Source organism: Bufo gargarizans, chromosome 4 (assembly GCF_014858855.1).
Source record: "Bufo gargarizans isolate SCDJY-AF-19 chromosome 4, ASM1485885v1, whole genome shotgun sequence".
Classification (NCBI taxonomy): Eukaryota; Metazoa; Chordata; class Amphibia; order Anura; family Bufonidae; genus Bufo; species Bufo gargarizans.
In genome coordinates this window covers 368,169,229-368,196,647 of record NC_058083.1, presented here as the reverse complement: position 1 = coordinate 368,196,647, position 27,419 = coordinate 368,169,229, and positions in this window count along the sequence as shown.

Here is a 27,419-nt window from a genome sequence, read left to right as displayed (position 1 = left end):
GCCCACTATCCCAGTGGGTATAACATCCAGTGAACATCGACCGAATACACTGTCTGTGAAGACTGAAATTATCTGTACAGCGATATATCCTTACAAATACAGTACATCAGTCAGCAGGCGCATACGGTGCAGCATTGGTCTATAGTGGCCGATTTGTTCATACTCATTGTGTTCCAAAGTGATTTGCACGGGCTATCAGAGCTATACACTATAGCACTAAGAAAAGGAGCAGAAACAATCTATCTTTTATCCATAAAAGAGTGGGATTTCGTTTATATATATAGACTTTGATACAATCATTAGAGACTCATCCTCTACCATCATACAACTGATTTATTCAATTGATATTGTATCTAAATCACTGGGCGAACACTTGTATCAATTTGTCTTCCACACAACAGACCATTGAATCCAGGTGGAGACATTGTGACGCTGTTTTCTGTCCAGCATCGAAATTATTGTCGTCTTTGTCACACATATGACAAATAGAGAATAGATATAGGAGATTGTTTTATCTTTGTATGTATTTTATATCCATGGTTTTGTATTTTAACCTATATTAATAATAATATCAATAAAACAAACACCCTATATTTCCATATAAGAGTGACCAATCCTTCTTTTTTACATGTCCTATTATTGTCCGCATTACAGACAAGGATAGTACTGTTTTGTGAATGGCCAGCTGTTCTGTTCTGCAAAATACGGAATGCACATGGATGTCATCCGTATTTTCTACGGATCCGTTTTTTGCAGACTGCAAAATACATACGCTCGTGTGCATGAATCCTAATACTGTGCCCTCATTAGTAATAGTGCCCCAGTGCTAATACTCCCCAAGATAGTCCCCATTAGTAGCATTACCCTCCATATTGCGTCCAAAAATAATGACTCCCCAACAGTACCCTAGTAGTAATAATATAAGCATAATGCTCCCAGTGGCTCTAATGTAACCCTGTAGTGCCCACCACTAGTTCCAATATATAATGCTCCCCCCATAGTGCCAGTATTTGTATAATGTTCTACCGTAGTGCCAGCATATAATGCTCCTCCATTCCCCCCCAGTAGTGCCCAGTATATAGAATGATCTCCTTACCCCTTTCCTGGTGCCCCCAGCAGTGCAGACATTTAGTGTAAAAAAAACACACCTCACTCCCGTTCCCCCGCCGCTGTCTGCGATGCAGGCCACAGTATTATCTGTGGCTTGTGCTGCTGCAACCCGATGCATGCGGTCCCAATGACATCACCACTCATGCTCTGGGTCTCACGTGAACATCCCCTCTTCTCTGCTGAGCTCCGCCTCCTGCATCTGATATCATAGCAGGTACTACAGCTCCAGTAGAAGGGCGCTGCTGGTGTCCGGAGCTGTCAGCACTACGGTAATATTTTGTCTTTGTCTTTTCAGCTGTCCGCCCGCTCGCTTCCACAGACAATCAGCTGAACAGCAGCACTGAAGCATGGGGCCCAGGGCAATTGCCCAGTTTGACCCCCCAACGTCGGCCCTTATTAACCATGATATTGTATATTATTATACAATTTCTTCTAGTAAAAAAAGTTCAAATGTTTTCTTGAACTAAGTGTAAAATGACTGAACACCACTGAGCACACTGCATATGTAAGCGCTGTTACACTTGGATTCACAAATACATCTTAGCATTTCATGCTCTAAATCAGGGGTGCACAACCTGCGGCCCGGGGCCACATGCAGCCCTTGATACCATTCTGTGCGGCCCCCAACCATCTGATAACAGACATGTATGCCTATGTCTTGTGGCTGCTTACATGTATTTCTGCCATTAGATGGGAGTCCTGGAAGTGTAACTAGACATTAATGGTATATAATGTGTGTTCAATATGCCATAAGTACAATATTTCAGTTGTTAATACACCTTTAAATTTAAATTTCAGCCCTCGTCATTGGTTCATTCTGGCAATGTGGCCCCCAACCAGGAAACGTTGTGCACCCCTACTCTAAATGGACGCTCCTCATTATTTTCACACGTACATATATGAATTAGTATTCTGTGAAGTTATTTTAATATCATTAGGTCATTTGATCAGTTGCACCTTGTTCGTTGCTGATTATGGAAAATGGGAGTATAGCTCAACCTGTCATTCTCAACTACTTTACAATTTTATACAGCGGTAACATTTTACATTTCCAGACATTTTACTCCATACCTAAGTGTTCCTGTAATAAAGACCATTTAATCATCATATTTTAAATGCTGGAATAGTTGCAAACTTTAATCCGGTAACAAAAATAAAGAAAAATTAAAACCTCACTAAGTAAAGCAATAAACAGATCAATTGTGCCCTCTACTGGACTTTTATAGTATTACAGTATTTTTCTGTTTTTTAGCGGCTGAAAGAATGCATTATTGGTTTCTTTTCTACTAAAGCATCAGACTACATGTAGTGTCCCTGATAAAGTTTTACTCTAAGGGTGCTGGCACATATGAAGATTTTGTTGCAGAAAATATGTATGACTAGAAATCAGTGACATTCATCTGAATAGAGCTTGCAAAATTCTATGTGCTTGCAAAAAAATAAATAAAATGATTTAGATGTGAAGGCTCCCTTATTGGCGCAGAGTTTTCAAACTTATTTTCAAGAACTTTTGTTTTAGTGGGAGAACACCTGTTTAGCTTTAGTATTGTGTAACCGTTAACAAATCAACTTGAAAAAGTGCTGATTTGCAGTAAAACCATATCTGAGTGGGGTTTTTAAGCGCATTACAGGTTCTATTCCGCAACTGAAAATCTGTTCCATTCGCCTGAATGGGGCTTTCAGAAATCCATGTGCTTGTTGCCCCATTCAAATGAATAGAGCCCATTTTCAGGGCACCCTCAGAAATTTTGGACCATTAGGAGATACAAGAAAATATATTTGCATTATTGTTGTTATACTAACTTTTTCACTAAAAGTGAAAAACAATGGACCTCACTCTAAAACCATATAGAAGAATCATATAAAATTTGAATATTGGTTAGTGGCAACAATCGATTATCTAAATAGTAGCAAAGTAAGATCAAATTGATAAATAGCAGCAATATTAATCTAATAAATAATCTAATAAATAATGGACAATCCCAATAGTAATAAATCGATAGGACCAGACTGCAAAAAAAAAAAAATCGAAAGTCAATGGTAAATCCACTATTGAGATTTCGAAGTTCCTTAGCTTGATTCACCTGAACCAATCCGTCCTATGAATATTAATTCAAATAGATTTAGTGTAAAACTCTACTGAGTAGAACGGCGTCCCACTCAAACAGGATGAGTAGCGGTGTCCCGCTGCTTTACAGCTTGCAAGCGATTGTTGAGTTACCTTTAATCCGGCTTACATTGAATATGACTTTACCGAACCTTGGGATATTGTTGCTCCCTGCGTTGTGCCAATAATGTTGTCGCACTGCGGTGTCGGGAGAAATTTCTTCTAATGAAGACCACGCTGGCTGTCTGCTGTACAACACATGGGCCAGTGTTGTGCCGTTCCCTTTCTGTATTGGCAGTCAAAATCACGTAGGTCACTTTCGAAAATGATATATCCCACTTATTTCGGGACGGTTTCGGACGATGGGTTTTGATGTATCTGGTCACAAATTTTAGGGGATGTGGCACCAGATGAGTTTCAGGGTATACACGTTCACCCCTTCCTCAGTGGTAGACATCCCCCCTTTGGCATTCCTCTTTTATTGTGATCCCATTATTTCGTAATTCATGGACTGGACGATTGATTGAAAAAACTTCAGCTCCGATTTATAGGGTGTGTATAATTATTCGGATTGGTGTGGGATACAAAAGTCTGTTGTTAATTAATATATGATGCCCGGAAAAAATTATGTTAAAATCGATACATATTAATCAGTATTTTCTCATGGCAAATTATATGTATTAGCAGTCTCCTAGACTTATATTGTTGCATACATTTATCCTTGGTGGATCTATGTATCATAGACCAAGGATAAATGTATGCAAATATATAAGACTAGGAGACTGCTAATACATATAATTTACCATGTGAAAATACTGATATATGTATAGATTTTAACATAATTTTTTCCGGGCATCATATACTAATTAACAACCGACTACTGTGACCCCTCAGTAGTAATAAGGCCCCCATAGTGCTCTTAGTAGAAATAAAGCGGATCTATAAGTCCCTCCTATAGAGCCCCCAGTAGTAATAAGAATGCCTAATGTCCCCAGTATTTATAATGCCCCTGCAGTGCCCCCTGTAGTTATATTCCGCTGTCCACCAAACAGTCCCATATAAATAACATCGCACCATTTCTCCAGCCCCAATATACAGTCCAATATACAGTCCCATGTAAAAAACATTCCTCTCTATCTACAGCCCCCTCCAAAATACAGTCCCATGTAAACATCATCTCCTCCACAGCTGCCTTCAACATACAGTCCCATGTAAATAATATCACCCCCTCCAACATGCAATCCCATGTAAACATCACCCCCTCAACATTCAGTCCTGTGTAAATAACAATACTTCCTCCCCCAGCAACCTTCAACATACAGTACCATTTAAATAACATCACTGCTCCCCCCAGCCCCCTCTGACACATAATCCCATGTAAATAACATCCTCCCCTCCCACAGCCGCCTTCAACATACAGTCCCATATAAATAATATCACCCTGCCCAGCCCCTTCCAACATTCAGTCCCATGTAAATAACATCACTCCCTCCTACCGCCACCATCAATATACAGTCCCATGTAAATAACATCCCTCCCTTTAGCCCTAAATGTTTCCATGTTTTATTGAACACACCATGTAAACATTCACAGTGCAGGTGGAAATAGTATGTGAACCCTTAGATTTAATAACTGGTTGAACCTCCTTTGGCAGCAATAACTTCAACCAAACATTTCCTGTAGTTGCAGATCAGACGTTCCTCTTTACAGAACTGTTTCAGTTCAGCAATATTCTTGGGATGTCTGGTGTGAATCACTTTCTTGAGGTCATGCCACAGCATCTCAAATCGGGTTTAGGTCAGGACTCTGACTGGGCCACTCCAGAAGGCGTATTTTCTTCTGTTTAAGCCATTCTGTTGTTGATTTACTTCTATGCTTTGGGTCATTGTCCTGTTGCAACACCCATCTTCTGTTGAGCTTCAGCTGGTGAACAGATGGCCTTAAGTTCTCCTGCAAAATGTCTTGATAAACTTGGGAATTCATTTTTCCTTCAATGATAGCAATCCGCCCAGGCCCTGATGCAGCAAAGCACCCCCAAACCATGATGCCCCCACCACCATACTTCACAGTTAGGATGAGGTTTTGATGTTGGTGTGCTGTGCCTCTTTTTCTCCACACATAGTGTTGTGTGTTTCTTCCAAACAACTCAACTTTGGTTTCATCTGTCCACAGAATATTTTACCAGTACTGCTGTGGAACATCCAGGTGCTATTGTGCAAACTGTAAACGTGCAGCAATGTTTTTTTTGGACAGCAGTGGCTTTCTCTATGGTATCTTCCCATGACATCCATTCTTGTTTAGTCTTTTACGTATTGTAGATTCGCTAACAGGGATGTTAGCATATGTCAGAGACTTTTGTAAGTCTTTAGCTGACACTCTAGGATTCTTCTTCACCTCATAGCGCAGTCTGCGCTGTGCTCTTGCAGTCATCTTTACAGGACGGCCACTCCTAGGGAGAGTAGCAGCAGTGCTAAACTTTCTCCATTTATAGACAATTTGTCTTACCGTGGACTGATGAACAGCAAGGCTTTTGTAGATACTTTTATAACCCTTTCTCGACTTTATGCAAGTCAACAATTCTTAATCGTAGGTTTTCTGAGAGCTCTTTTGTGCAAGGCATCATTCACATCAGGCGATGCTTCTTGTGAAAAGCAAACCCAGAACTGGTGTGTGTTTTTTATAGGGCAGGGCAGCTGTAACCAACACCTCCAATCTAATCTCATTGATTGGACTCCAGTTGGCTGACCCCTCACTCCAATTATCTCTTGGAGATGTCATTAGTCTAGGGGTTCACATACTTTTTCCATCTGCACTGTGAATGTGTTCAATAAAAACATGGTAACATTAATTATTTGTGTGTTATTAGTTTAAGCAGACTGTGATTGTCTATTGTTGTGAGATGAAGATCAAATCACATTTTATGACCAATTTGTGCAGAAATCCATATCATTCCAAAGGGTTCACATACTTTTTCTTGCAACTGTATGTACTCAGGATGCAGATACATTTGAAAAATAAGGCAGCACATGCCACTTTGTGGTGGGATGCTGAGAGCAGGTCGACCGAGTGATGATGTCACTTCATTATATCACTTGTGTGTGGGGGATGTTCCATAAATGCCAGTTATTCCCTCTGTCCCCTCATATCTCTCTGATAGGGAATGGGGTAATGTTAGTATCATTTTCATGTGAATTAAGGTGGGGTCACAAGGGAAAATATTAGTGCATGGTGCTAAAAAGGGGGCACTTTTGCTGTATGGGACATAAAGGAAGCACTATTACTTTATAGAATCTAAACTTCATGGGACCTAAAGGGGGCATGATAACTGTGTGGAGCACGTCAAGAGTTCTTCTGCTGTGTGGAGCACTATTATCATCTGGGCCACTATAACTGCTTGGGTCACAATCTGGCACTAATTTTTTCAGTGGTACTATTGATTTGTGGCACGAAGATTTCGTCATAGAAGTCTGTGCCAAATAGAGAGGAAAAGGAAGAGCTAAAGACAACCAGAGATGATGTTACATGTGGGTACAAACCTTTCCAATTAATGTTTTTAAAAGAAATTGCTTCTAAGTACAGAGAATTGTTCTTAGGGTTTATACATATGCAGTGGTCATAACTATGGCTAAATCATGGCAACATGCTGTGGGTTTAGTCTAGAAATTTCACAAAAGCGTAATTGCTATTTTTGAATATTCCCATATGATATTTATTTGACTGTGTAGACATCGTAAGACAATTAAGAAAGGTTCATGAGGAGACTGACTCATGAAACTTTTGCAATGAGCCCACTAGAGATGGCCTTGCGGTTCGCCAGGCGGTTGTTTCGTGGCGAACTTTGCTCGTTCGCTGTTCGCCCGTGCGCCCGCCATATTCTTTTACATTGTGAAGAACTTTGACTAATGACACATCCATCAGGTGGTACAGGACAGCCAATTGAGACATTTCAGCACATGGACATACCCCCTACCTTATAAATAAACCTGATCTGGCAGCCATTTTATATTAAGTCTTTTGCCAGTGTAGGGAGAGGTTGCTGTGTGGAGCAGGGACAGACTGTTAGGGACACAAATCGTTAGCTAATAGGGCCACAAAAGTCCTTTTAAAGGACTGGTGTGCTATCGATAGGTGTGACATACTGAGGGGTGCAATATACTTATAATATACTTTCTAACATAGAAAGTATATTATAGTGTCATTGTATTGTGCAGCAGTTGTGTGCAGTTCTGCTGCGATACTGCAGCCACACAGAGTGCCAAATGCTATTGGAACAAATAATTTCTACTGGTGTGATTTACCAGTTGCCCCCCCCCCCCCCCCAAAAAAAAACAACTGATTGAGGCCGGGGTGTTATATACCAATAATATACTTTCTATATAGTGCATTTAGGTAGTGTAGCATTTGTTTGCGGTTTTGCTGCTTTACCGCATCTACACAGAGTGAGAAACGCTATTGGAACCAATAATTTCTACTGGTGCGATTTACCAGATGCCCCCCCAAAAAATTGATTGAAGCTGGGATTTTATATACCAATATCTACACCGCATCTACACAGAGTGACAAACGCTATTGGAACCAATCATTTCTACTGGTGTGATATACCAGTTGCCCCCCAAAAAACTGATTGGGGCAGGGGTGTTAACTACCTATAATATAATTCATATATAGTGCATTTGTATTGTGCAGCATTTGTGTGCGGTTCTGCTGAGGTACCGCAGCTATACAGAGGGACAAATGCTATTGGAACAACTAATTGCAACTGTTGTCGAACCTGACGAAGTCGAATTCGTTCCGAATTTCTGGGAAAATTTGATTCTGAACGAATGCGAATTTCCTCATGCTTCATGGTAACGAATCGCATTATTAGCAAGAGTTTAAAGTGCCCACATATAGCACATAGTGGGACACTGCATCAAGATGAATCAGGCATGGATCAGCCACGATTTCAACACACCAATGCCTGATGCATCAGACTAGATCATCCATGGTGCCACACCAACATTTTGACAAAAGAGACTGTTTTCTTCTGGCTACCTGCCTCAGCTACTATTCTGATGCTGTTACCCGCCTGATGCCAAACATCTAATGCTTCTTTCACCCACCATCTTCGGCAAGTACTAGTATTGCTACTTACCTCCACACTATGTCTCCTTGCCACTCTGTGGCCTACTGATGCTGCCATGTCCACACTATGTCAGAGTGCCAATCTGTTGTATCATGCTGCTGCTGCTGCCATGTCCACACTATGTCACCTTGCCACTCTGGCCCCCCGATGCTGCCATCTCCACACTATGTAACCTGGCCATTCTCTGGCCTCCACATACTGCTGCCAACTACATACTCTGTGATTGTGCCACTCTGTGGCCTCCTCATACTGCTGCCACCTCCACACTGTCATTGTGCTTCTGTGGCCTCCTGATGCTACCACTACCTCCAGACTTTGTCATTGGGCCATTGTGTGGTCTCCTCATGCTGCTTTCACCTCACCACTCTGTGATAGGGACACTCTGTGGACTTCTCATGCTGTTCACACCCTACCCACTTCATTACTAGGCCACTATTCTGGCCTGGCTGACATCATCATTTGACACTTCTTCTGATCTGTCAGAAGGAAGGAAAAATAAGACGCACAACAGATTCCGTCTGTGTAGCAGCTGTAAGGCCTATATGGTCCCATCAGAATTGGCTTATGATTTGGTAGACAAAAGCAGGAGTGGGTACAAAACACAGAAGACATGCAAATATTCCATTCACGTGTCATCTCTGTTTTAGATCCACTCCTGTTTTTATTGGAATTAGCAATACTGAGCAAATGCTGACCGGGTGAAGGTGTATGCTCCAAAGACAGAATGCGTTTTTTGTGGATTATTGTTGTGACGGATCAGAAGAAGGGCAAATTAATCAGTGACGTCAACACAAACTTACTGCTGACATCCGATCCACTCTGTCAAGGGGGCTCTACTTGTATAAGTGTGTAATAGAACAGGTTCTGTAGACATCTATGTAGAATCAGCTGACAAGGGTGTAAAAGGAGTGCACTTCTTCTTGACACTAACATCGACCTATAAGGTAGAGTTCATACTTGAGTTATTAGGCCAGTTTTGGCAAATTTAAGTATACTTTCTTATAATTTGAATCAAATTTTGGCTTAATAAAATCAATATTAAAATATTTTATAAATTTAATAATAAAAATTAAATTTATTTAAGTACATATAATAAAAAATCAATTTATCCATAAATGCATAATCCCAATAATAATAAAATAGATAATAGATAAAAAATCCTAAAATTACTAAACACTAAAAGATGGATCCAAAATGGGGAATAGTCAATCCATAAGCATAGGACTGGTGGTTTGCGATAATTGATGACTACAGATGAAATCTGCAATGTCCTATATAATACACAGTCCTAATCCTTTGGAAAAGAGTATCGGTGCTGCGGTTTAGAGAAATTCACTTAAGTGAGTATATTCGCGGCGTCCCGCTTGTACTCACTGTGCAGTGCAATTTTTTTCAGATCATCGGCTTGTAATCCAAAGGTCACTCTTGTCTGCTCCTGTCGCCACTGGATACTGCTGTAACTTGCTTGCCCGTGTCTGGTCCTCTGGCTGCCGCTCCGTAGTGTCTAACAGCCGGCAGACGCTGGGACTTGTATTTGTTCTCCCCACGTCGGATAACCTGCGCCACGATACTATGTAGCCTCGTGTGTTGCGCTTGTAGCTGCCGATGTATCAGGGATTTGATAAGGCACGGGATCCTCGGTTGGTCCGAAATAGCAGCACAGCCTTTAAAGTTCCAGTAAGACTTGCTTTGGGATTACTTTGGGGGTCTCTTCACCAAACGCGTTTCAGGGTACTTGCCCCTTCCTCAGTGGTAGTGACTGCCCCGTAAGTGTCTGCTTTTATAAAGCCCTGTAGATTCTAATTATTCAAACAGGTGTTAATCCACCTCCTTTTCCTCAAGAGGTGGTACGGAATTGGAATCCATTCTATTCGTGATTTCACCCAATTGTCCACGCAAGAACACTTGATTTTTAGCTTGCGTAATACTTAGTATACAATAGTGTTCGCCGGTACCTGTATCTTAAATTACACTATTACAGTGATTCATTAACCTCTTTTATTTTGTTTTCAACCCAAAGATAATCCCATTCAATTCATCTCATTTATTTTTAACCTACACAAAACTAATACAATCCCTTGCGGTATCCATGCGGTTTAATTTATTAATCGGGGGATTAAAAGTGACAAATTATATATCAATTATTCTTTTGTTCCCCCTATCTGTTACGTGTAGCAGAATGACATAGGTTTAAAGTACACCAACAGTGGGATGGTCAGATGGCCCTAATAAATTTTCAAGGGTTGGCACAAGGGTATTAACCCTCTAATGACCAAATCTAATGTCAATCTCCATATTGCTTGATCTCATCTTCCATAACCCACTGTTCATGCCTCCTATGGGGGTCATATAGGTCATTTCCACATTACCAACAGGAAATCATTTAGCATTTTTTTATTTTTTCAAATATAATATTTTTTATTATTCTATTTAATTTACCTGAGGGCACTTTTATTTTTCTTCATCATTTGGAATCAGGGGTGGATTGACCCTTCCCGAATAGGGGGGGATGAGATGTTAGGTGGAGGTCCCCCATGAAGGGCCGAACCCCCCAGGACAAGAAAAAACCTGCAGGGGTTTTGCCGTCCATGGGGGACATCCACCAAATTACAAGAATCCGAATAACTCAAATTCTGCGTTCAATCCGCCTGGCATCAAAGTATTCAGTTCATATATTCGTTGGGACTCTAGTCTGGACATTTTACTTATGTGGCCCCCTCCCCTCCAACTTTTCTCCACCTTATCAATCGCCGCAAATTTCATGCCTGTTGGATTTTGGTCATGCATTAACTTAAAATGTTTAGAAAGTGTGTGGGTTTCTCGGCCCTTCTTAATATTAGTAATATGCTCGGAGATTTTTTTTTTAGGAATCTTTTTGTTCTCCCAACATATTGGCGTCCACAAGGACACTCAATAATATAGATGACATTGTCAGAGTTGCATGTTAAAAAGTCCTTTATTGTATGTTTGTGGTTGTTAACCGAGGATATAATCTCTTTTGTTTTCCGAGGAAAATATGTAATTGTCACGGCTGAGGATGGGGGAAATCCTCAGCTGTGTGTTGTTAGAGAATGTCCGGTCGCTGCTTGGCCAGGACCACAGCATTAGGGAGCAGGTCACCTCCTATTGCGTCCCTAACGCTGACCCTGTCTCCTGTCAGTATGAGCCGACCTTGATGGTAGGAGGGCTCATACGCCGGAACCTAAAGTCCCTACAAGCCCTCAAGTCGGCCCTGACCTAGGTGACAGAGTAGGACAAGCCACTCCTCCAAGACAGGGAGGATCAGGAGTCCCAAAGGCCAAGCTGTAGAGAAAAGGGGAACACAAATGCAAACCAATGTATATGGCAGGTGCTGCACTAGTTCCAGCCACCTGCCACAGCCCTGCTGACTGGACCAGTGTGCAGGAAATCTGAAGTCCACAAATACCAAACCAAAGTCAGCACAAACTCATCCACACACCGGAACCCAGATACATGGCAGCACACAACTATACAAGAAAGCATAAACCGAACATCACACAGACAAAGACAAACTGAACATAAACTTATGACCACAGTGGTGGCTCTCACAGGCAGATCAAATACACAGGAGGCTGCTCCAGCTAGCAGGGCTGAAGCAACCTACTGAAGCCTGCAAGAGACTCAGGCTATATAGGCCAAAAAGCCACACCCACCGGTCAACCACACCCAGTGACATCACACACACTGGGAATGAAGTTAACCCTTCCAGCACACAGAAGGGAAGAAGGGAAAACCCACATATAAGGGGAAGTGCACACAAAACATAATACACCGTGCACACAACACACACACCTAACAAAAAGGGAGTCAGGTGAGACCGCATGCCAGGGTAGCAAGCTGCCTAGCGACGCTCAGGCTGCTCTGCTGCAAAATACCACGCTAGTTGCCTGCGGCAACCACAAGTGAGGCCACACACCAGCGGCCCTCACCCATGGTTGAATACCCATAGAAAACCGCAGGCAACCGCATGCGGTCAAGGAGTCACGGTCATGGGCATGGCCGTGACACTCCCACCCCTCAAAGCCCCCCCACCAAAAAAAAAAAAACGAAAGTGGTGAGGAACTCACATAGGGGATGGGAGAAGGGGACGTCCACTCTCAGGACATGGTTCCCAGGTGGTCACTGTCAGCTGCATCCTCTCCCAGCCCACACTAGCCAGTCCGACGAGGCCTGCAGCCCGCACCAGCGACAAGGGATGGAACCACAGAGAGTGGACGAGGGGACTCTCCACTAACGTCCCCACTCCAGCTGCTGCCAGCAGACACTCCTAACCAGCACACAGCCGGACCACTTACGGAGTGCTGCCAGCAAACGACCAGAGATGGGAACATGGAGAGGGACGAGGGATCACCAACACGGACACGGAAGGTAAGGTGGCGGGGAATAAGCCACCAACCGTGCCGTTAACGGTGATCCCCCCGGGACGTTCTCCTTCCGGAGAACGCGCATGCAGGCCACAAGGATATGGCACTGCATGCTGCACCCTCTTCCGAAGGTGTGCAAAAGCACACACCAAATAAACACCACGTGCACCAAATAAACACCACGTGGAATAAAATCAGGGGGACGCCCAACGAGGCAACGGTGAAGGGAAGGCGGGGAAACGCCACTCACCGCGCTATCAGAGGAGAAACCCCCAGAACGCTCTCCCTCCGAAGAGCGCGCATGCACCCCATCTGCAGACGGCGGTGCATGCTTTACCCTCTTTCGAGGGAATCGCTACATGAGATGCCGCTGTGGTCATACTGTCACGGCTGAGGATGGGGGAAATCCTCAGCTGTGTGTTGTTAGAGAATGTCCGGTCGCTGCTTGGCCAGGACCACAGCATTAGGGAGCAGGTCACCTCCTATTGCGTCCCTAACGCTGACCCTGTCTCCTGTCAGTATGAGCCGACCTTGATGGTAGGAGGGCTCATACGCCGGAACCTAAAGTCCCTACAAGCCCTCAAGTCGGCCCTGACCTAGGTGACAGAGTAGGACAAGCCACTCCTCCAAGACAGGGAGGATCAGGAGTCCCAAAGGCCAAGCTGTAGAGAAAAGGGGAACACAAATGCAAACCAATGTATATGGCAGGTGCTGCACTAGTTCCAGCCACCTGCCACAGCCCTGCTGACTGGACCAGTGTGCAGGAAATCTGAAGTCCACAAATACCAAACCGAAGTCAGCACAAACTCATCCACACACCGGAACCCAGATACATGGCAGCACACAACTATACAAGAAAGCATAAACCGAACATCACACAGACAAAGACAAACTGAACATAAACTTATGACCACAGTGGTGGCTCTCACAGGCAGATCAAATACACAGGAGGCTGCTCCAGCTAGCAGGGCTGAAGCAACCTACTGAAGCCTGCAAGAGACGCAGGCTATATAGGCCAAAAAGCCACACCCACCGGTCAACCACACCCAGTGACATCACACACACTGGGAATGAAGTTAACCCTTCCAGCACACAGAAGGGAAAACCCACATATAAGGGGAAGTGCACACAAAACATAATACACCGTGCACACAACACACACACCTAACAAAAAGGGAGTCAGATGAGACCGCATGCCAGGGCAGCAAGCTGCCTAGCGACGCTCAGGCTGCTCTGCTGCAAAATACCACGCTAGTTGCCTGCGGCAACCACAAGTGAGGCCACACACCAGCGGCCCTCACCCATGGTTGAATACCCATAGAAAACCGCAGGCAACCGCATGCGGTCAAGGAGTCACGGTCATGGGCATGGCCGTGACAGTAATCCTACAATTTCCACACTTTCCGCATCTATGGAAACCCTCCATATTTAGCCAATTTTGTAGAGAGGTACTTCCTATATCTCTTGTTTTTATTGTTGGGGCTACCTTATTCCCCAAACTGGGGGCTTTGGTAAAAGTTATCCGAGGTTTTATTGGAATTAGGGGGCCTATTGTTTTGTCCTTCTGTAATAAATACCAGTGCCTCCCTATGATTTTTTGGATCTTCCTATATTCATCATTAAAAGGTAAAATAATCCGTATTTCATCCTTTTCCCCATCTATATGTTTCACCTTTTCTGAAAAAAAGTCTTCCCTTTTCATGTTTCTCACTTTGTTCAGGGATCCCGTTATTAATTCCTCTGGGTAGTTTTTTTCTAAAAATGCCTCTTTCATCTTAATGGCCTCTTTTTCAAATTGATTTTCTAGTGCGCAATTACGCCTTATTCTTTGGAACTGACCCTGCGGTATGTTGATCAACCAGCTGGGTAATTGACAACTGTTATACAATATATAACTGTTTCTCATGGTGGGTTTCATAAAAGTGCAACATTTGACTAACCTATCCTCTATAAATAATTTTAGGTCTAAAAATTCTAACGTCTCCTTGCTAATATTATGGGTGAACTTTAAATTAAGATTATTACAATTAATAACCCCTAAAAAATCTTCCAAAGATTCTTTGCCAGATTTCCAAATAAAAAGCACGTCATCTATATATCTTTGCCATAGCACCAGGTCCACCCCCAGTCGAGGGGTGATGTTCCGTTCCTCCCAATCCGCCATAAATAAATTTGCATAACTGGGGGCGAACCTGGTGCCCATGGCTGTGCCCTGAGTTTGAAGGTAAAAATCTGTTTCAAAGTTAAAATAATTATGCGTTAGTATAAAATCAATATTATAACAAGTGATGTTTGGTGTGAATGAACAGGATCGAGCAGCGGTAGCCTTAATGGAGTAGGTTCAATCTCCTCAGTATAAAATAAAGGTTAGGAACGGGGACCGCGCTATATATTAACAGTTAATGAAAGCGGTTGGAAAAAGAACCATAAATGTACTCAGCCGAGCTTCTACTCAGCTGCCGGCAGTGTCGATCACAGGTCCGTACTTCACATGGAATGAGCCTGCTATCCACCTCCAGCCAGCCGTTTGATCTCCCTTTGAGCCACCAGCCGTGCACACCAAACCGGATCAGGATTACCTTCACAAGAAGCACAAACAAATGGTGCAATACCCTCTATATTTCGAGGTAATCGATTTTTATTATACTCACAATTTCCACATTTTCACATGCATATATGATTGCCCGACCCGGGTTTCGCTGTGACCGCAGCCCCTGACGAAGCTAACAGCGAAACCCGGGTCGGGCAATCATATATGCATGTGAAAATGTGGAAATTGTGAGTATAATAAAAATCGATTACCTCGAAATATAGAGGGTATTGCACCATTTGTTTGTGCTTCTTGTGAAGGTAATCCTGATCCGGTTTGGTGTGCACGGCTGGTGGCTCAAAGGGAGATCAAACGGCTGGCTGGAGGTGGATAGCAGGCTCATTCCATGTGAAGTACGGACCTGTGATCGACACTGCCGGCAGCTGAGTAGAAGCTCGGCTGAGTACATTTATGGTTCTTTTTCCAACCGCTTTCATTAACTGTTAATATATAGCGCGGTCCCCGTTCCTAACCTTTATTTTATACTGAGGAGATTGAACCTACTCCATTAAGGCTACCGCTGCTCGATCCTGTTCATTCACACCAAACATCACTTGTTATAATATTGATTTTATACTAACGCATAATTATTTTAACTTTGAAACAGATTTTTACCTTCAAACTCAGGGCACAGCCATGGGCACCAGGTTCGCCCCCAGTTATGCAAATTTATTTATGGCGGATTGGGAGGAACGGAACATCACCCCTCGACTGGGGGTGGACCTGGTGCTATGGCAAAGATATATAGATGACGTGCTTTTTATTTGGAAATCTGGCAAAGAATCTTTGGAAGATTTTTTAGGGGTTATTAATTGTAATAATCTTAATTTAAAGTTCACCCATAATATTAGCAAGGAGACGTTAGAATTTTTAGACCTAAAATTATTTATAGAGGATAGGTTAGTCAAATGTTGCACTTTTATGAAACCCACCATGAGAAACAGTTATATATTGTATAACAGTTGTCAATTACCCAGCTGGTTGATCAACATACCGCAGGGTCAGTTCCAAAGAATAAGGCGTAATTGCGCACTAGAAAATCAATTTGAAAAAGAGGCCATTAAGATGAAAGAGGCATTTTTAGAAAAAAACTACCCAGAGGAATTAATAACGGGATCCCTGAACAAAGTGAGAAACATGAAAAGGGAAGACTTTTTTTCAGAAAAGGTGAAACATATAGATGGGGAAAAGGATGAAATACGGATTATTTTACCTTTTAATGATGAATATAGGAAGATCCAAAAAATCATAGGGAGGCACTGGTATTTATTACAGAAGGACAAAACAATAGGCCCCCTAATTCCAATAAAACCTCGGATAACTTTTACCAAAGCCCCCAGTTTGGGGAATAAGGTAGCCCCAACAATAAAAACAAGAGATATAGGAAGTACCTCTCTACAAAATTGGCTAAATATGGAGGGTTTCCATAGATGCGGAAAGTGTGGAAATTGTAGGATTACTGTCACGGCCATGCCCATGACCGTGACTCCTTGACCGCATGCGGTTGCCTGCGGTTTTCTATGGGTATTCAACCATGGGTGAGGGCCGCTGGTGTGTGGCCTCACTTGTGGTTGCCGCAGGCAACTAGCGTGGTATTTTGCAGCAGAGCAGCCTGAGCGTCGCTAGGCAGCTTGCTGCCCTGGCATGCGGTCTCATCTGACTCCCTTTTTGTTAGGTGTGTGTGTTGTGTGCACGGTGTATTATGTTTTGTGTGCACTTCCCCTTATATGTGGGTTTTCCCTTCTGTGTGCTGGAAGGGTTAACTTCATTCCCAGTGTGTGTGATGTCACTGGGTGTGGTTGACCGGTGGGTGTGGCTTTTTGGCCTATATAGCCTGCGTCTCTTGCAGGCTTCAGTAGGTTGCTTCAGCCCTGCTAGCTGGAGCAGCCTCCTGTGTATTTGATCTGCCTGTGAGAGCCACCACTGTGGTCATAAGTTTATGTTCAGTTTGTCTTTGTCTGTGTGATGTTCGGTTTATGCTTTCTTGTATAGTTGTGTGCTGCCATGTATCTGGGTTCCGGTGTGTGGATGAGTTTGTGCTGACTTCGGTTTGGTATTTGTGGACTTCAGATTTCCTGCACACTGGTCCAGTCAGCAGGGCTGTGGCAGGTGGCTGGAACTAGTGCAGCACCTGCCATATACATTGGTTTGCATTTGTGTTCCCCTTTTCTCTACAGCTTGGCCTTTGGGACTCCTGATCCTCCCTGTCTTGGAGGAGTGGCTTGTCCTACTCTGTCACCTAGGTCAGGGCCGACTTGAGGGCTTGTAGGGACTTTAGGTTCCGGCGTATGAGCCCTCCTACCATCAAGGTCGGCTCATACTGACAGGAGACAGGGTCAGCGTTAGGGACGCAATAGGAGGTGACCTGCTCCCTAATGCTGTGGTCCTGGCCAAGCAGCGACCGGACATTCTCTAACAACACACAGCTGAGGATTTCCCCCATCCTCAGCCGTGACAGTATGACCACAGCGGCATCTCATGTAGCGATTCCCTCGAAAGAGGGTAAAGCATGCACCGCCGTCTGCAGATGGGGTGCATGCGCGCTCTTCGGAGGGAGAGCGTTCTGGGGGTTTCTCCTCTGATAGCGCGGTGAGTGGCGTTTCCCCGCCTTCCCTTCACCGTTGCCTCGTTGGGCGTCCCCTGATTTTATTCCACGTGGTGTTTATTTGGTGCACGTGGTGTTTATTTGGTGTGTGCTTTTGCACACCTTCGGAAGAGGGTGCAGCATGCAGTGCCATATCCTTGTGGCCTGCATGCGCGTTCTCCGGAAGGAGAACGTCCCGGGGGGATCACCGTTAACGGCACGGTTGGTGGCTTATTCCCCGCCACCTTACCTTCCGTGTCCGTGTTGGTGATCCCTCGTCCCTCTCCATGTTCCCATCTCTGGTCGTTTGCTGGCAGCACTCCGTAAGTGGTCCGGCTGTGTGCTGGTTAGGAGTGTCTGCTGGCAGCAGCTGGAGTGGGGACGTTAGTGGAGAGTCCCCTCGTCCACTCTCTGTGGTTCCATCCCTTGTCGCTGGTGCGGGCTGCAGGCCTCGTCGGACTGGCTAGTGTGGGCTGGGAGAGGATGCAGCTGACAGTGACCACCTGGGAACCATGTCCTGAGAGTGGACGTCCCCTTCTCCCATCCCCTATGTGAGTTCCTCACCACTTTCGTTTTTTTTTTTTTGGTGGGGGGGCTTTGAGGGGTGGGAGTGTCACGGCCATGCCCATGACCGTGACTCCTTGACCGCATGCGGTTGCCTGCGGTTTTCTATGGGTATTCAACCATGGGTGAGGGCCGCTGGTGTGTGGCCTCACTTGTGGTTGCCGCAGGCAACTAGCGTGGTATTTTGCAGCAGAGCAGCCTGAGCGTCGCTAGGCAGCTTGCTACCCTGGCATGCGGTCTCACCTGACTCCCTTTTTGTTAGGTGTGTGTGTTGTGTGCACGGTGTATTATGTTTTGTGTGCACTTCCCCTTATATGTGGGTTTCCTTCTCCTTCTGTGTGCTGGAAGGGTTAACTTCATTCCCAGTGTGTGTGATGTCACTGGGTGTGGTTGACCGGTGGGTGTGGCTTTTTGGCCTATATAGCCTGAGTCTCTTGCAGGCTTCAGTAGGTTGCTTCAGCCCTGCTAGCTGGAGCAGCCTCCTGTGTATTTGATCTGCCTGTGAGAGCCACCACTGTGGTCATAAGTTTATGTTCAGTTTGTCTTTGTCTGTGTGATGTTCGGTTTATGCTTTCTTGTATAGTTGTGTGCTGCCATGTATCTGGGTTCCGGTGTGTGGATGAGTTTGTGCTGACTTTGGTTTGGTATTTGTGGACTTCAGATTTCCTGCACACTGGTCCAGTCAGCAGGGCTGTGGCAGGTGGCTGGAACTAGTGCAGCACCTGCCATATACATTGGTTTGCATTTGTGTTCCCCTTTTCTCTACAGCTTGGCCTTTGGGACTCCTGATCCTCCCTGTCTTGGAGGAGTGGCTTGTCCTACTCTGTCACCTAGGTCAGGGCCGACTTGAGGGCTTGTAGGGACTTTAGGTTCCGGCGTATGAGCCCTCCTACCATCAAGGTCGGCTCATACTGACAGGAGACAGGGTCAGCGTTAGGGACGCAATAGGAGGTGACCTGCTCCCTAATGCTGTGGTCCTGGCCAAGCAGCGACCGGACATTCTCTAACAACACACAGCTGAGGATTTCCCCCATCCTCAGCCGTGACAATTACATATTTTCCTCGGAAAACAAAAGAGATTATATCCTCGGTTAACAACCACAAACATACAATAAAGGACTTTTTAACATGCAACTCTGACAATGTCATCTATATTATTGAGTGTCCTTGTGGACGCCAATATGTTGGGAGAACAAAAAGATTCCTAAAAAAAAAATCTCCGAGCATATTACTAATATTAAGAAGGGCCGAGAAACCCACACACTTTCTAAACATTTTAAGTTAATGCATGACCAAAATCCAACAGGCATGAAATTTGCGGCGATTGATAAGGTGGAGAAAAGTTGGAGGGGAGGGGGCCACATAAGTAAAATGTCCAGACTAGAGTCCCAACGAATATATGAACTGAATACTTTGATGCCAGGCGGATTGAACGCAGAATTTGAGTTATTCGGATTCTTGTAATTTGGTGGATGTCCCCCATGGACGGCAAAACCCCTGCAGGTTTTTTCTTGTCCTGGGGGGTTCGGCCCTTCATGGGGGACCTCCACCTAACATCTCATCCCCCTATTCGGGAAGGTTCAATCCACCCCTGATTCCAAATGACGAAGAAAAATAAAAGTGTCTTCAGGTAAATTAAATAAAACAATAAAAAAATATCATTTCTTAGAATAAATAAAAAATGAAAAATGATTTTCTGTTGTGGAAATGACCTACATGACCCCCATAGGAGGCATGAACAGTCGGTTATGGAAGATGAGATCAAGCAATATGGAGACTGACATTAGATTTGGTCATTGGGGGGTTAATACCTTTGTGCCAACCCTGGAAAATTTATTAGGGCCAGCTGACCACTCCACTGTTGATGTACTTTAAACTTATGTCATTCTGCTATATGTAACAGATAGGGGGAACAAAAGAATAATTGACATATAATTTGATACTTTTAATCCCCCGATTAATAAATTAAACCGCATGGATACCGCAAGGGATTGTATTAGTTTTGTGTAGGTTAAAAATAAATGAGATGAATTGAATGGGATTATCTTTGGGTTGAAAACAAAATAAAAGAGGTTAATGAATCACTGTAATAGTGTAATTTAAGATACAGGTACCGGCGAACACTATTGTATACTAAGTATTACGCAAGCTAAAAATCAAGTGTTCTTGCGTGGACAATTGGGTGAAATCACGAATAGAATGGATTCCAATTCCGTACCACCTCTTGAGGAAAAGGAGGTGGATTAACACCTGTTTGAATAATTAGAATCTACAGGGCTTTATAAAAGCAGACACTTACGGGGCAGTCACTACCACTGAGGAAGGGGCAAGTACCCTGAAACGCGTTTGGTGAAGAGACCCCCAAAGTAATCCCAAAGCAAGTCTTACTGGAACTTTAAAGGCTGTGCTGCTATTTCGGACCAACCGAGGATCCCGTGCCTTATCAAATCCCTGATACATCGGCAGCTACAAGCGCAACACACGAGGCTACATAGTATCGTGGCGCAGGTTATCCGACGTGGGGAGAACAAATACAAGTCCCAGCGTCTGCCGGCTGTTAGACACTACGGAGCGGCAGCCAGAGGACCAGACACGGGCAAGCAAGTTACAGCAGTATCCAGTGGCGACAGGAGCAGACAAGAGTGACCTTTGGATTACAAGCCGATGATCTGAAAAAAATTGCACTGCACAGTGAGTACAAGCGGGACGCCGCGAATATACTCACTTAAGTGAATTTCTCTAAACCGCAGCACCGATACTCTTTTCCAAAGGATTAGGACTGTGTATTATATAGGACATTGCAGATTTCATCTGTAGTCATCAATTATCGCAAACCACCAGTCCTATGCTTATGGATTGACTATTCCCCATTTTGGATCCATCTTTTAGTGTTTAGTAATTTTAGGATTTTTTATCTATTATCTATTTTATTATTATTGGGATTATGCATTTATGGATAAATTGATTTTTTATTATATGTACTTAAATAAATTTAATTTTTATTATTAAATTTATAAAATATTTTAATATTGATTTTATTAAGCCAAAATTTGATTCAAATTATAAGAAAGTATACTTAAATTTGCCAAAACTGGCCTAATAACTCAAGTATGAACTCTACCTTATAGGTCGATGTTAGTGTCAAGAAGAAGTGCACTCCTTTTACACCCTTGTCAGCTGATTCTACATAGATGTCTACAGAACCTGTTCTATTACACACTTATACAAGTAGAGCCCCCCTTGACAGAGTGGATCGGATGTCAGCAGTAAGTTTGTGTTGACGTCACTGATTAATTTGCCCTTCTTCTGATCCGTCACAACAATAATCCACAAAAAACGCATTCTGTCTTTGGAGCATACACCTTCACCCGGTCAGCATTTGCTCAGTATTGCTAATTCCAATAAAAACAGGAGTGGATCTAAAACAGAGATGACACGTGAATGGAATATTTGCATGTCTTCTGTGTTTTGTACCCACTCCTGCTTTTGTCTACCAAATCATAAGCCAATTCTGATGGGACCATATAGGCCTTACAGCTGCTACACAGACGGAATCTGTTGTGCGTCTTATTTTTCCTTCCTTCTGACAGATCAGAAGAAGTGTCAAATGATGATGTCAGCCAGGCCAGAATAGTGGCCTAGTAATGAAGTGGGTAGGGTGTGAACAGCATGAGAAGTCCACAGAGTGTCCCTATCACAGAGTGGTGAGGTGAAAGCAGCATGAGGAGACCACACAATGGCCCAATGACAAAGTCTGGAGGTAGTGGTAGCATCAGGAGGCCACAGAAGCACAATGACAGTGTGGAGGTGGCAGCAGTATGAGGAGGCCACAGAGTGGCACAATCACAGAGTATGTAGTTGGCAGCAGTATGTGGAGGCCAGAGAATGGCCAGGTTACATAGTGTGGAGATGGCAGCATCGGGGGGCCAGAGTGGCAAGGTGACATAGTGTGGACATGGCAGCAGCAGCAGCATGATACAACAGATTGGCACTCTGACATAGTGTGGACATGGCAGCATCAGTAGGCCACAGAGTGGCAAGGAGACATAGTGTGGAGGTAAGTAGCAATACTAGTACTTGCCGAAGATGGTGGGTGAAAGAAGCATTAGATGTTTGGCATCAGGCGGGTAACAGCATCAGAATAGTAGCTGAGGCAGGTAGCCAGAAGAAAACAGTCTCTTTTGTCAAAATGTTGGTGTGGCACCATGGATGATCTAGTCTGATGCATCAGGCATTGGTGTGTTGAAATCGTGGCTGATCCATGCCTGATTCATCTTGATGCAGTGTCCCACTATGTGCTATATGTGGGCACTTTAAACTCTTGCTAATAATGCGATTCGTTACCATGAAGCATGAGGAAATTCGCATTTCGTTCAGAATCAAATTTTCCCAGAAATTCGGAAACGAATTCGACTTCGTCAGGTTCGACAACAGTTGCAATTAGTTGTTCCAATAGCATTTGTCCCTCTGTATAGCTGCGGTACCTCAGCAGAACCGCACACAAATGCTGCACAATTACAAATGCACTATATATGAATTATATTATAGGTAGTTAACACCCCTGCCCCAATCAGTTTTTTGGGGGGCAACTGGTATATCACACCAGTAGAAATGATTGGTTCCAATAGCGTTTGTCACTCTGTGTAGATGCGGTGTAGATATTGGTATATAAAATCCCAGCTTCAATCAATTTTTTTGGGGGGGCATCTGGTAAATCGCACCAGTAGAATTATTGGTTCCAATAGCGTTTCTCACTCTGTGTAGATGCGGTAAAGCAGCAAAACCGCAAACAAATGCTACACTACCTAATGCACTATATAGAAAGTATATTATTGGTATATAACCACCCCGGCCTCAATCAGTTGTTTTTTTTTTGGGGGGGGGGGGGGGGCAAACTGGTAAATCACACCAGTAGAAATTATTTGTTCCAATAGCATTTGGCACTCTGTGTGGCTGCAGTAATCGCAGCAGAACTGCACACAACTGCTGCACAATACCATGCCACTATAATATACTTTCTATGTTAGAAAGTATATTCTCAGTATATTGCACCCCTCAGTATGTCACACCTATCGATAGCACACCAGTCCTTTTAAAAGGACTTTTGTGGCCCTATTAGCTAACGATTTGTGTCCCTAACAGTCTGTCCCTGCTCCCACACAGCAACCTCTCCCTACACTGGCAAAAAGACTAATATAAAATGGCTGCCAGATCAGTTTATTTATAAGGTAGGGGGTATGTCCATGTGCTGAAATGTCTCAATGGGCTTGTCCTGTACCACCTGATGGATGTGTCATTAGTCAAAGTTCTTCACAATGTAAAAGAATATGGCGGGCGCACGGGCGAACAGCGAACGAGCAAAGTTCGCACACCGAAACAACCGCCTGGCGAACGCCAAGGCCCATCTCTAGCTGGGCTCATTGCAAAAGTTTCATGAGTCCGTTCCTCCATGAACCTTTCTTAATTGTCTTACGATGTCTACACAGTCAAATAAATATCATATGGGAATATTCAAAAATAGCAATTACGCTTTTGTGAAATTTCTAGACTAAACCCACAGCATGTTGCCATGATTTAGCCATAGTTATGACCACTGCATATGTATAAACCCTAAGAACAATTCTCTGTACTTAGAAGCAATTTCTTTAAAAACATTAATGGAAAGGTTTGTACCCACATGTAACATCATCTCTGGTTGTCTTTAGCTCTTCCCTTTCCTCTCTATTTGGCACAGACTCTATGACGAATCTTCGTGCCACAAATCAATAGTACCACTGAAAAAATTAGTGCCAGATTGTGACCAAGCAGTTATAGTGGCCCAGATGATAATAGTGCCACACAGCAGAAGAACTCTTGACGTGCTCCACACAGTTATCATGCCCCCTTTAGGTCCCATGAAGTTTAGATCTATAAAGTAATAGTGCTTCCTTTATGTCCCATACAGCAAAAGTGCCCCCTTTTTAGCACCATGCACTAATATTTTCCCTTGTGACCCCACCTTAATTCACATGAAAATGATACTAACATTACCCCATTCCCTATCAGAGAGATATGAGGGGACAGAGGGAATAACTGGCATTTATGGAACATCCCCCACACACAAGTGATATAATGAAGTGACATCATCACTCGGTCGACTGCTCTCAGCATCCCACCACAAAGTGGCATGTGCTGCCTTATTTTTCAAATGTATCTGCATCCTGAGTACATACAGTTGCAAGAAAAAGTATTGGAACCCTTTGGAATGATATGGATTTCTGCACAAATGGTCATTAACATGTGATTTGATCTTCATCTCACAACAATAGACAATCACAGTCTGCTTAAACTAATAACACACAAATAATAATGTTACCATGTTTTTTATTGAACACCTTCACAGTGCAGATGGAAAAGTATGTGAACCCTAGACTACTGACATCTCCAAGAGATAATTGGAGTGAGGGGTCAGCCAACTAGAGTCCAATCAATGACATGAGATTGGAGGTGTTGGTTACAGCTGCCCTGCCCTATAAAAAACACACACCAGTTCTGGGTTTGCTTTTCACAAGAAGCATTGCCTGATGTGAATGATGCCTCACACAAAAGAGCTCTCAGAAGACCTACAATTAAGAATTGTTGACTTGCATAAAGCTGGAAAGGGTTAATAAATTATGTCCAAAAGCCTTGCTGTTCATCAGTCTACTGATAAGACAAATTGTCTATAAATGGAGAAAGTTCAGCACTGCTGCTACTCTCCCTAGGAGTGGCCGTCCTGTAAAGATGACTGCAAGAGCACAGCGCAGACTGCTCAATGAGGTGAAGAAGAATCCTAGAGTGTCAGCTAAAGACTTACAAAAGTCTCTGGCATATGCTAACATCCCTGTTAGCGAATCTACGATACGTAAAACACTAAACAAGAATGGATTTCATGGGAGGATACCACAAAGGAAGCCACTGCTGTCCAAAAAAAACATTGCTGCACGTTTACAGTTTGCACAAGAGCACCTAAATGTTCCACAGCAGTACTGGACAAAATATTCTGTGAACAGATGAAACCAAAGTTGAGTTGTTTGGAAGAAACACACAACACTATGTGTGGAGAAAAAGAGGCACAGCACACCAACATCAAAACCTCATCCCAACTGTGAAGTATGGTGGTGGGGGCATCATGGTTTGGGGCTGCTTTGCTGCATCAGGGCCTGGACGGATTGCTATCATTGAAGGAAAAATGAATTCCCAAGTTTATCAAGACATTTTGCAGGAGAACTTAAGGCCATCTGTCCACCAGCTGAAGCTTAACAGAAGATAGGTGTTGCAATAGGACAACGACCCAAAGCATAGAAGTAAATAAACAACAGAATGGCTTAAACAGAAGAAAATATTCCTTCTGGAGTGGCCCAGTCAGAGTCCTGACCTCAACCCGATTGAGATGCTGTGGCATGACCTCAAGAAATATTGCACCAAGAATATTGCTGAACTGAAACAGTTCTGTAAAGAGGAACGTGCCGGAATCTGCAACTACAGGAAAGCCTTTGGTTGAAGTGATTGCTGCCAAAGGAGGTTCAGAAGCCCAGTTATTAAATCTAAGGAGTTCACATACTATTTCCCGCACTGTGAAAGTGAATGGGTACATGGTGTGTTCAATAAACATGGAAACATTAGGGCTAAAGGGAGGGATGTTATTTACATGGGACTGTATATTGATGGTGGCGGTAGGAGGGAGTGATGTTTTACATGGGACTGAATGTTGGAAGGGGCTGGGCAGGGTGATATTATTTATATGGGACTGTATGTTGAAGGCGGCTGGGGAGGGGAGGATGTTATTTACATGGGATTATGTGTCAGAGGGGGCTGGGGGGAGCAGTGATGTTATTTAAATGGTACTGTATGTTGAAGGTTGCTGGGGGAGGAAGTATTGTTATTTACACAGGACTGAATGTTGAGGGGGTGATGTTTACATGGGATTGCATGTTGGAGGGGGTGATATTATTTACATGGGACTGTATGTTGAAGGCAGCTGTGGAGGAGATGATGTTTACATGGGACTGTATTTTGGAGGGGGCTGTAGATAGAGAGGAATGTTTTTTACATGGGACTGTATATTGGACTGTATATTGGGGCTGGAGAAATGGTGCGATGTTATTTATATGGGACTGTTTGGTGGACAGCGGAATATAACTACAGGGGGCACTGCAGGGGCATTATAAATATGGGGACATTAGGCATTCTTATTACTACTGGGGGCTCTATAGGAGGGACTTATAGATCCGCTTTATTTTCTACTAAGAGCACTATGGGGGCCTTATTACTACTGAGGGGTCACAGTAGTCGGTTGTTAATTAGTATATGATGCCCGGAAAAAATTATGTTAAAATCTATACATATATCAGTATTTTCACATGGTAAATTATATGTATTAGCAGTCTCCTAGTCTTATATATTTGCATACATTTATCCTTGGTCTATGATACATAGATCCACCAAGGATAAATGTATGCAACAATATAAGTCTAGGAGACTGCATACATATAATTTGCCATGAGAAAATACTGATTAATATGTATCGATTTAACATAATTTTTTCCGGGCATCATATATTAATTAACAACAGACTTTTGTATCCCACACCAATCCGAATAATTATACACACCCTATAAATCGGAGCTGAAGTTTTTTCAATCAATCGTCCAGTCCATGAATTACGAAATAATGGGATCACAATAAAAGAGGAATGCCAAAGGGGGGGATGTCTACCACTGAGGAAGGGGTGAACGTGTATACCCTGAAACTCATCTGGTGCCACATCCCCTAAAATTTGTGACAGATACATCAAAACCCATCGTCCGAACCGTCCCGAAATAAGTGGGATATATCATTTTCGAAAGTGACCTACGTGATTTTGACTGCCAATACAGAAAGGGAACGGCACACACTGGCCCATGTGTTGTACAGCAGCCAGCGGTCTTCATTAG